This window comes from Schistocerca gregaria, chromosome 7 (assembly GCF_023897955.1).
Source record: "Schistocerca gregaria isolate iqSchGreg1 chromosome 7, iqSchGreg1.2, whole genome shotgun sequence".
NCBI lineage: Eukaryota > Metazoa > Arthropoda > Insecta > Orthoptera > Acrididae > Schistocerca > Schistocerca gregaria.
The window spans coordinates 288,243,849-288,256,161 of NC_064926.1; positions in this window are offsets into that span (position 1 = coordinate 288,243,849).

Consider the following 12,313-nt stretch of genomic DNA (forward strand, 5'->3'; position numbering starts at 1 on the left):
TATACGTACATTATGTGCATTTTAATTTCTGGTTGCTTTTGTATACTCAAGCCTCTGGTTATTAGTGATTGTTCTGTCATCATCGGCAGGTTACTACCATAAGAGTACGATGCAGCGCTTAACGCAAAATCAACTTATCCCACCCTTTTTAATAAAGCTTTTGCCGGAATAAAAGTGGCTGTTTATTTTGTCATTCTTCGGCAGCAATAAAGGTTAATAACTATCCAAAAAACAAGTAGTGGATTGAGAATAAACAACGTAAATGCGAAAATAGTGCAGAGTAGAAGAAATGAGAGTATCGAGAGACTCAACATCGTAATAGGTGGTCACGAAGTAGACGAAGTTAAGGAATTCTGCTAACCTGGCAGGAAAGTATCCCACGAAGGGCAAGCAGGCGGCACATAAAAAGCAGACTTTCACAGGGAAAGGGAGAACAGTGGGAGAATCGGTATAGAAAATAAATTAAGCGTTTGGACGTTGTGCTACAGAAAAATTTTGAAAATTAGGTAGACTGATATGGAATGAGGAAACTCTCCGCAGAAACACCCGTGAATGTAACTGCTAGCAAGCATGACAAAGGTATTGGACAGGATGGTAGGACATATGTTAAGACATGGCGGGAAGAATTTCTTTGGTACTAGGGGGAGCTGTAACAAGACATAAAGGAAAGAAGTACGCAACAATCGACTATCGGTGGATTCCTTTGGTTAGGCATCTCGCCATTCTAATAGATTCAAATTTAACTGCGGATGTTTCCGTAAACATCTCACAGCCTGTACATCATAGGGACAACTCTCTGCTCTTGTGGAGAAGAAGAGGACGCAGATCACCTTTACTTTTGGTGCCCCGGACCACTTGAAAGTACCCCAATCCTTTTACAAGAACCGGTGCAGCTTGGTCTTGCGTTGCAAATTTCCCTTGGGGTTTACCAGTGTGACAGGTTCCCATTACTTCCTGCGTGATGTACAGATTCATTGTTGCAGCAGGTTTTTGCATCTAAGGCCAACGTAACGCGGAAAGTGCACTCTACAAAAGATTTCTACTACGAGTGGTATATGCTCGCATCTCGTGGTCGTGTGGTAGCGTTCTCGCTTCCCACGCCCGGGTTCCCTTGTTCGATTCCTGGTGGGGTCAGGGATTTTGTCTCCCTCGTGAGGGCTGGGTGTTGTGTGATGTCCTTAGGTTAGTTAGGTTTAGGTAGTTCTAAGTTCTAGGGTACTGATGACCATAGATGTTAAGTCCCATAGTGCTCAGAGCCATTTGAACCCTTTTTGAAGTAGTGGAACGTAAACGTGTGCTTTATCTACGACTTCCATGTGCATGTAAATAAATACTCGGACAAAAATTTTCTGTCAACACCCGCATATTTTATGTAACTGTGAGAGATCTGTGCGGTTTAAGACCAACAAATACAGTTGAAAAGGAAACGTTGAACGAACTGTGTTGCTAAGAGAGTGGCATATTATTCTCTCCATTCCACCACCCGACAGCTGGCGTTTCGTTCGCTATATTGGTTCCATCGGCTTCAAATGGTGTTTTGATGGGGTAAAACACATCGAGATTCTTCATTTTCCATATGACGTGTGAAGCACATAGGTCTACATTTAACTTAAACTAACTTTTCTTCGGTAAAACCAAAAATCGTTTCCGGAAACTGATAAATCAGTTACGGATGTTAAAACCTATGATGCACTGTAGATGTTCACATTTTCGACATATTCGGAATTACTATTTTATGCTTCGTTATAAGGATTGAAAAATGTGTCTCGGTCCGAAACTAATCACGGAATGAAGAAAAGTAGAAAATTGTAGTTTGGACCTTTTTTTTTTGTTCTAATGATTAACTGAATTTGATAACCCAAGCTACTCCAGCATCCTGGGAGTTTGTGCATATTTACTCAAAAACTTAAAATAATTCATCGGGAACGTAAAATACTCTGACAAAAACTACAGTTTCTTCTCAGATAAAACACTAGAAAATCTCTTTTCCGAGTATGTTCAAAGGGATATCATTAAATCTCGCATTGTAGATGGTGTTTTGGTTGAGGTGGATGGAAGTGGGTGGTTGTGGCGGGTAAAAATTGTTATGCTAACTAACTAAGACTCGGCACAGCCAACACTCAATGCGTTTTCTATTCTCTGCCTTACCAGCTCGAACTATTATTTTGTAATTATGTGCTACCATTTATTCGATTTGATTTTTAACCTTTTATACCAATTCATTATTTATGTGTAAGAAACGTTGTAGCTCTCAAATTAAGCCTCGATGCAATCCAGTGCTGTTCAAAGAGCGCACTAATCGGCTTCATCATGTTCATTCACTACAAATAATAAAATAAGATTACCAGTAATGCCAAAATCAACACCGGAAGATGAAACAGATGCTAGTTCGAAGAGTTTTACGGAGTAAAAAACAGAATTTCACAGCTGCAAGTTGTTCACTTAAACTTTCCCCGATAATAAACGAAACAAAAAAGAAACAGTGCTAGAAAAAGCAATCACTTCAGATGAACAGAACTACCCAGGTCGAAAACACAGGCGGCACTGAACTGAGTTGCGCTATATACGCCTAGCGGCTGAAATGTTTACTACACAAACTTCGCCGACGGCAAGGTTGTTTTTTAGCTACCCCTTCGTACTTGTTTTGCACGTAACCGAATTCATGAGCCACTGTGAGCACGAACCGTACGCCAGATGAGTGACTACCCACAAAAGCAATGAACGTCGATATGGCTCGAAAAGAAGCATACCCTAACAAGGTCGCTGGCGGTGTGGAAGCGTCCTGAACTTTGGCGCCTTAATATCTTCGCAGAATATTTAGGTAACGATTCAGTTTCCTTGGAAGGCAGGAGGAGGCACCCTTTCCCTGCGAAAAAAGGTCCATGGTTATACCTGAGAAAGATGAAAAATCGTGCATACTTTGTATTTTCAAAGCGCTGTTATTGGACTTCGTGAAGACTTATGGAAATATGAATAAATTAACTTTACTGGGCTATCTACGTTCTTTTCAGAGTAGTGCCACAGAAAGTAGTTTCTCCTCACAGAACAGAAGCTATAAGTAGTGACACCTTCTGATATTCGAGAACGGGACCTTACGACATGACGTTTGTCACTTCCAGTCAAACATCGGTATTTTTAGCGAGGGAATAATGTAGCAGCCTACCTTTTATGTAAAAGTTGGTAGTTGGTTGTTGATGACTGCAGATACAACATCGCTTTTACAGTACTCTGCGGAAGGTAGGTCTTGGATATTGGTCACTGATGGGATCGTGTATATGATTAGAGATCACACCCTCAGCATCATGTAAGGCCTGTAGATAGTGTATTGAGTCACGCAAACTGGTTGTAATACAATAAAATAACATCAAAACGACAGCGGCAGGTCTTTCATTTCATTACGCTTTATGTAAATGGCAGTGACATCTTTAATAACCTCTAATCGGTATAAGCCAGTACAAGAGTCGTTTCAGTAGGATTTTGCCTGCTGTGTAACATTTTTTTCGAGGAACAGAGTTTCTCCATTAATCAGGGTCAAGAGAGTTTGCACATCACAAAGTTATAGATTCTCGTCAAAAACAACTGGAGACAGTCACCACTCCTGTCTTACAAATCTATTCGTGTTTAATCTCAAGACAGGTCCAACACATTGAAATATTGTGAAACACTGTTTTTATAATCTGCACATTTTTCCATCACTGAAATCCACTGACTGGAGAGGTAGACGCGAAAGCGTAATTACAGCACTATGTACTTACAGTGACTTCTCGGTATGTTTATACTGCAAGTAACAATTTTCCCTCCTCTTCCACTCACAAATATACCAGGGGAAGATGACTATCAGTAGAACTCGTACGAACCAAAGTTTGTCCTACATTATTTTCGTGGTCCTTACATGAAACGCATCTTGGCAATAGTAGGATGGTTCTGCAGTAGTCGAAAGGAACGTCACCCTTCCTGTCAGGGGTTCCCATTTAAGTTCCAGAGCGTTTTTGCAGCACCTTCCGTCTGATCGAATCTAACGGTAGCAAATCTAGCAGCCCACCTCTGACTTACTTCGATGTCCTCCTTTAATCCGACCTATAGGGAGATCCAAACGCTGGAGCAGTACTCAGCAGTGGATCGAAATAGTGTTCCATATGCGATCTCTTTTACAGATGAACCAGTCTTCCCCAAAACCCTAATATTCAGAAGCCCACCTTTTGACATCGCCACTACATTCCTCACATGCTCGTTCCATTTCATATTGCTTTGTAAAGTTAAGTCTAGATTTTTAATGGACCTGACTGTGTCAGTTTGTACATTACTGATACTGAATTCGACCATTACGAGTTTATTTCTCCTACTGTTCTACATCAACTAATATCTGTCTGTATTTAGAGCGAGCTGAAATTTATAACAGATTTGGTCTAAGTCATCTTGTATGCCGCTACAGTCACTCAACGACCACACCTTCCCGTACACCACATCGTCATCAGCAAGCAGCCGCAGATTGCTGTTCATCCCGTTCTTCAGGCTTATATGGGGAATAATAGCCGTGCTACGCCCTCCCAAGGGCTCTCTTGATGATGCCCTTGTCTCTTTTGAACACTCGCCGTCTACGACAGTGTACTGGTCATACTGCTGAAGAGGTTTCGAACCACTCACATGTCCGAGAACCCTTTTGTACGCTCGTACCTCCATTAACAGTCTGCCTTTGCGCAACCTGACAGACACATTTATGAAGTCGAGGAATACTGTATATGCAATCTTCATCCATAGTTCGTAGGATTTCACGTGAAGAAAGGCACGCCGAGTTTCGCACGAGTGTTGCTTTCTGAAACAAAATTGATTTTTAGGTATATGTTATTTCGTCTCAAGGGATTTCATTACGTTCTAAGTCGAAATACGTTCAAGATTTTTGCAACATACCTATGTTAAATATAATGGACTGCAATCGCTTGAGTCAGTTCTTTTACCCTTCTTATACGTAACCACTTGGTTTCAAGTTGCTAGGGTCAGTGCGTTGGTCGAGAGATTAGCAAGGTACCTAAAGGGCCAATCCCTATGAGTACTCTTTGCAATGCAGATTAGGGATTCCATCCAAGGTTGGCGACATATCGTCTAAACTCCTGATACTATGTCATCCATACTGAAGTGTACATGGGGGCAAACGACGATACGTTTGCTCAATATTCCTGGGTGAGTGATTTCTTAAAACTTTCACCTACTTGAGAAATATTTCAGTCATTTATACATGTAATAAATACTCGATTGCAATAACAGTAAAAGCATTGCAAGAGCTCTACTTAAAGCACATATATTTATTTTCTTTAATTTCGAAGTTTTTTGTGCCTCCATTTACTATAACTGCCATCAGTTGTTGGTTAATCTTCTTGATTCTTGCATGAAGCGCACAAACATATTTATTCACTTATTTTTTGTTTTTTTTTGTATGATTTTTGCCTTACCTGCAGCTCTTGAAGTAATTTTACTATAGAGCATTTATTCGAAAAATAACTACTATTAAACAGTAAAAACTTTTATTTTCGTTTTGTTGGACATAGTTGTCCCAGTGTGCAACAATGGTAACTAGTGTACTCGCATTTGGATAATTTGGCATGACATGAAATATTTGCTGTTACGTGAATAAATAATGTGGGATGGTATTTTAGGTAGTTTTCGAAATGTATTACAATCTTTATAATTTATATTAATGAAAAAAGCCTAGTACTAGTATAATTACAGATCTCCTTTAGTTCATGTGATCCAGTAAAAGAGAGTTCTCCGCTGCTGATAAAAGTATTATACAGTATTTGGACGGCTTCTAAATCACAAATATAATCTGTTACAAGATGAAAAGGATAAAATTTTAAAGAAAGGTGATATGGAAAATAAAGATGCGCATGTTACCATTGAAGATCGTTAAAAAGACGTACGTAGTGCAGTTAGCAAAAGAAGACAGTCGGAAGAAGTCATATTATAGACAAAGCTGTGGTACCAGAACACCTTCCACATTCACCAGAATTTTAATGGAGCTCTGCTTACGAATAAAGACATTTCCTGAGTTTGGAAAATATCTTTCGTTTAGCATCAGTGAAAATGCTCGGCAGCAGGAAGAAGAGGAAGGATAATTTATTAGCAGATATTAATACCTTCGGAAGTTAGCAAAAGTGAATTCACAAATCAATAATCAAGAGATCAAGAAGTAAACTTCGAAAAGACCTGAAGATAAAGGAAGATTACATATAGATTACACCATGATGAGGCACATATTCGGATATAAGATGCTGGATTGTACGGAGTGCCCCAGAGCGAAATAATAAAGAAGTGAATTAGGAAGCATGGCGAAGAAATGGTCAAAGCAAGCATCAGTGAAATTATAAGAAAGGACGTCAACATTACAACGGGAATGACATTGTTAGAAGCCGACGAGGGATCGAATAGATGGGAAGAGACATTAAAGGCATTCTTGAGAAAAAAAAATTAGAGTCGATATGGGACACTTTGGGGATGAAGTACTAGATTCAGTGTTCAGGACAGTTGTGGAAGACTTGCATCAAATAAGGAACGAGAGATGGTATAATACTTTCAGTATTCCCGAACTCAGTGAAGGACGTGATAACCAAGCAACTGTACCTGTTATCCTGAGTCTGAAAGCTTGGGGAGGTACCATCAGTCTTTCGAGAAAATCTTCAAGATAACAAGGGCTGGAAAGTAACAGAACTATGGCATAATCATTTTCATGGCTTAAGCATCCTAGACGCTAAGGACAAAAGCATACACAGGTATGAAAAAGAAAGTCTGTATGACAGCCGAAGAAACGTTTGTTCTTCGGACAGGTAGTTTTCTGAGACAATGCTACATATCCATTAATAATGGCAGCAATACTTAAGGAACATCAACATACATTCATAATACTTCTCGACTGGGGAAAAGAAGATGACAATGTAAAACGGTGGAAGTTGATCAAAATTTCAAGAAACATTGGAATAAGCGAAAGGGAAAGACGGGGTACATACGGTATGTAGAGAAGGTCAATAGAGAGCCTTAACAGTGAAAGACCAAGAACCAAGTGCTCAGATTAAAAAGGGTGTAAAACAGGAATGAAGTCTTTCGCCAATACTCTTCACTCCACAGATCGAATTATTGAAACAAAAGAAGGTTTCACGAATAATACTCAAAATCGGCATGAAAGGATATCAACGATAAGATTCGTGGATGACTTCGCTAGCTTACGTGAATGTAAAGAAAAACTACGGGTTTACGAGTACAGAATTTGGTTTGAGAATAAAATGTACATTCCTGGCCATTAAAATTGCTACACCTGGAAGATGACGTGCTACAGACAGGGAGAAAGTGCTGTGATATGCAAATGATTAGCTTTTTAGAGCATTCACACAAGATTAGCGCCGGTGGCGACACCTACAACGTGCTGACATAAGGAAAGTTTCCAACCGATTTCCCACACACAAACAGCAGTTGACCGGCGTTGCCTGGTGAAACGTTGTTGTGATGCTTCGTGTAAGGAGGAAAAATGCGTACCATCACGTTTCCGACTTTGATAAATATCGGATTGCAGTCTATCACGATTGGGGTTTATAGTGTCGCGACATTGCTGCTCGCATTGGTCGAGATCCAATGACTGTTAGCAGAATATGGAATATGTAGGTTCAAGAGGGTAATACGGAACGCCGTGCTGGATCCCAACGTCCTCGTATCACTAGCAGTCCAGATGACAGGCATCTTACCCGCATGGCCGTAACGGATCGTGCAGCCACGTCTCTATCCCTGAGTCAACAGATGATGACGTTTTCAAGACAACAACCATCTGCACGAACAATTCGACGACGTTTTGCAACAGCGTGGACTATCAGCTCGGAGGCCATGGATACGGTTACCCTTGACGCTGCATCACAGACAGGAGCGCCGGCGATGGTATACTCAAAGACGAACCTGGGTACACGAATGGCAAATAGTCATTTTTTGGGTTGAGTCCAGGTTCTGTTTACAGCATCACGATGACGACATCGCAGTGAGCGCACATTGGAAGCGTGTATTCGTCATAGCCATATTGGTGTTATCACCCGGCGTGATGGTATGATATGGTATGGTATGGTATGGTTACACGTCTCGGTCACCTCTTTTTCGCACTGCCGGCACTTTGAACAGTGGACGTTACATTTCAGATGTGTTACGACCCGTAGCTGTATCTTTCATTCGATGCCTGCGAAACCCTACATTTCAGCAAGGTAATACACCACCGAATATTTCAGGTATACAGAAAATGCTCGACGTCTGCGCTGGCCAGCACATTCTCCAGATCTCTCACTCACTGAAAACGTCTGGTCAATGGTGGCCGAGCAACTGGCTCGTCACAATATGCCAGTCAATACTCTTCATGAACTGTGGTATCGTGTTGAATCTGCATGGGCACCTGTACCTGTACACGCCAACCAAGATCTGTTTGACCCAATGCGTAGGAGTATCAAGACCGTTATTACGGCCAGAGGTGGTTGTACTGGGTACTGATTTTTCAGGTCCCCTGAATAGGTAAGGCGTGCACTACACGCCGGAAGTGACTACAATGGTAGCGGAGTACATGTGGAGTGCACATGGGGGTTTTTTAGGTTAGAGAATTCCCTCCCTAGGCCCGACAAGACGCCCCATGAGACGCGGCAAGGTAGGAGTAGGCAAAATGCAACAGGGAATAACAATATTAATGTGCTAATAGTAAACTGCAGGAGCGTCTATAGAAAGGTCCCAGAACTGCTCTCATTAATAAACGGTCACAACGCCCATATAGTACTAGGGACAGAAAGTTGGCTGATCCAGACGTAAAAAGTAATGAAATCCTAAACTAAGATTGGAATGTATACCGCAGAGACAGGCTGGACAGTGAAGGGGTAGGCGTGTTTATAGCGATAAGAAGTGCAATAGCATCGAAGGAAATTGACGGAGATCCGAAATGTGAAATGATTTGCGTGAAGGTCACGGTTAAAGCAGGATTAGACATGGTAATTGGATGTCTCTATATGCCCCCGGGCTCAGCGGCTGTTGTGGCTGAGCACGTGAAGAATAATTTGGAAAATATTTCGAGTAGATTTCCCCACCATGTTATAGTTCTGGGTGGAGATTTTAATTTGCCGGATATTGACTGGGAGACTCAAACGTTCATAACGGGTGGCAGGGACAAAGAATCCAGTGAAATTTTTTTAAGTGATTTATCTGAAAACTACCTTGAGCAGCTGAACAGAGAACCGACTCTTGGCGATAATATATTAGACCTTCTGGTGACAAAGAGACCCGAAATATTTGAAACAATTAATGCAGAACAGGGAATCAGCGATCATAAAGCGGTTACTGCATCGATGATTTCAGCAGTAAATAGAAATATTAAAAAAGGTAGGAAGATTTTTCTGTTTAGCAAAAGCGACAATAAGCGGATTACAGAGTACCTGACGGCTCAACACAAATGTTTTGTCTCAAGAACAGATAGTGTTCAGGATCAGTGGACAAAGTTCAAAACCATCGTACAATATGCGTTAGATGAGTATGTGCCAAGCTAGATCGTAAGAGATGGAAAAGAGCCACCGTGGTACAACAACCGAGTTAGAAAAGTGCTGCGGAAGCAAAGCGAACTTCACAGCAAACATAAACATAGCCAAAGCCCTGCTGACAAACAAAAATAACGCGAAGCGAAATGTAGTGTGAGGAGGGCTATGCGAGAGGCGTTCAATGATCTCGAAAGTAAAGTTCTATGTACTGACTTGGCAGAAAATCCTAAGAAATTTTGCTCTTATGTCAAAGCGGTAGGTGGGTCAAAACAGAATGTCGAGACACTCTGTGACCAAAATGGTAGTGAAACAGAGGATGACAGACTAAAGGCTGAAATGTCTTTTTCCAAAGCTGTTTCACAGAGGAAGACTGCATTGTAGTTCCTTCTCTAGATTGTCGCACAGATGATAAAATGGTAGATATCGAAATAGACGAAAGAGGGATAGAGAAATAAAATCGCTAAAAAGAGGAAAGGCCGCTGGACATGATTTACACCGAGTACGCGAAGGAACTTGCCCTCCTTCTTGCAGCGGTGTACCGTAGGTCTCTACAAGAGCGTAGCGTTCCAAAGGATTGGTACAGGTCACAGGTCATCCCCGTTTTCAAGAAGGGATGTCGAACAGATGTGCAGAACTATAGACCAATATCTCTAACGTCGATCAGTTGTAAAATTTTGGAACGCGTATTATGTTCGAGTATAATGACTTTTCTGGAGACTAGAAATCTAGTCTGTAGGAATCAGCATGGGTTTCGAAAAAGACGGTCGTGTGAAACCCAGCTCGCGCTATTCGTGCACGAGACTTAGAGGGCCATAGACACGGGTTCTTAGGTAGATGCCGTGTTTCTCGACCTCCGCAAGGCATTCGATACAGATCCCCACAGTCCTTTAATGAACAAAGTAAGAGCATATGGACTATCAGACCAATTGTGTGATTGGATTAAGGAGTTTCTAGATAACACAACGCAGCATGTCATTATCAATGGAGAGAAGTCTTCCGAAGTAAGAGTGATTTCAGGTGTGCCGCAGGGGAGTGTCATAGGACCATTGCTATTCACAATATACATAAATGACCTGGTGGATGACATCGGAAGTTCACTGAGGCTTTTTGCGGATGATGCTGTGGTGTATCGAGAGGTTGTGACAGTAGAAAATTGTACTACAATGCAGGAGGATCTGCAGCGAATTGACGCATGGTGCAGGGAATGGCAATTGAATCTCAATGTAGACAAATGTAATGTGCTGCGAATACATAGAAAGATAGAACCCCTATCATTTAGCTACAAAATAGCAGGTCAGCAACTGGAAGCAGTTAATTTCATAAATTATCTGGGAGTAGGCATTAGGAGTGATTTAAAATGGAATGATCATATAAAGTTGATCGTCGGTGAAGCAGATGCCAGACTGAGATTCATTGGAGAATCCTAAGGAAATGCAATCTGAAAACAAAGGAAGTAGGTTACAGTACGCTTGTTCGCCCCCTGCTTGAATACTGCTCAGCAGTGTGGGATCCATACCAGATAGGGTTGATAGAAGAGGTAGAGAAGATCCAACGGAGAGCAGCGCGCTTCGTTACAGAATAATTTAGTAATCGCGAAAGCGTTACGGAGATGATAGATAAACTCCAGTGGAAGACTCTGCAGGAGAGACGCTCAGTAGCTCGGTACGGACTTTTGTTGAAGTTTCGAGAACATACCTTCACCGAAGAGTCAAGCAGTATATTGCTCACTCCTACGTATATCTCGCGAAGAGACCATGAGGATAAAATCAGAGAGATTAGAGCCCACACAGAATCATACCGACAATCCTTCTTTCCACGAACAATACGAGACTGGAATAAAAGGGAGAACCGATAGAGGTACTTAGGGTACCGTCCGCCACACGCCGTCAGGTAGCTTGCGGAGTATGGATGTAGATGTAGATCTATGTACCTAAACTGAGTGAAAATGTAATCCCATGTCAGTTCTCTTGTAATAGATTAGTCCCATGAATACCCGTTTATCATCTTCAATCCTTCTTGGTGTAGCAATTTTAATGGCCAGTTGTTTAGAAATAGCATAAATGAGATTATGAATAAACTTAACAGCAAAATTGCGGACCATCGTGTAAACAAAGTGAAGTTATTTTCGTGGCTTGGAGACAAACTAACTGAAGGTGGATGACACAAGAAGCCCGTACGTAGCCAACTAGTGTAGATAAAGAAGGCATTGTTGTCTAATAAAAGTACACCAGCATCAAACTGCGGCCATACTTTGAGGAAGAGTTATTTTGTGAATGTACGTTTGATCACTGTAATGTGTGGTACTGATTCATGGATGTAATAATATCGAAACAGGGTTGAATCGAATCATCTGAAATGTCATACCACTGACGGATATTGATATCTTCATGAACTTCATGGACTTCTCCTCAGAACGGCGAGAAAAGAACATGTGGCAAACACTGACAAGAAGAAGGGACAGTAGTGGACAATGCGTGTTAAGTTCTCAGGGAGTAACTTCCATGTTACTCGTGGTAGCTGTTGAAGGTAATATTTTAGCGGAAGACAAACTGCTGCAATGCATCGAACAAATAACTGTGAACATAGGGGGCCAAATGGTACTGATTGACGAGGAAGATAGCAACGAGACAGCAAGTCGTGTCAGTCACGACAAACTGTTCAAACGACAGATGACTTAAAAGTAACTGGAATAAACAACAGTCCTTCAAATTTATTGAAATCCTCGGGACAGCAAGCGATTGAAAAAGCCATTGCACAACTATTACACTTGGTATGCAAGT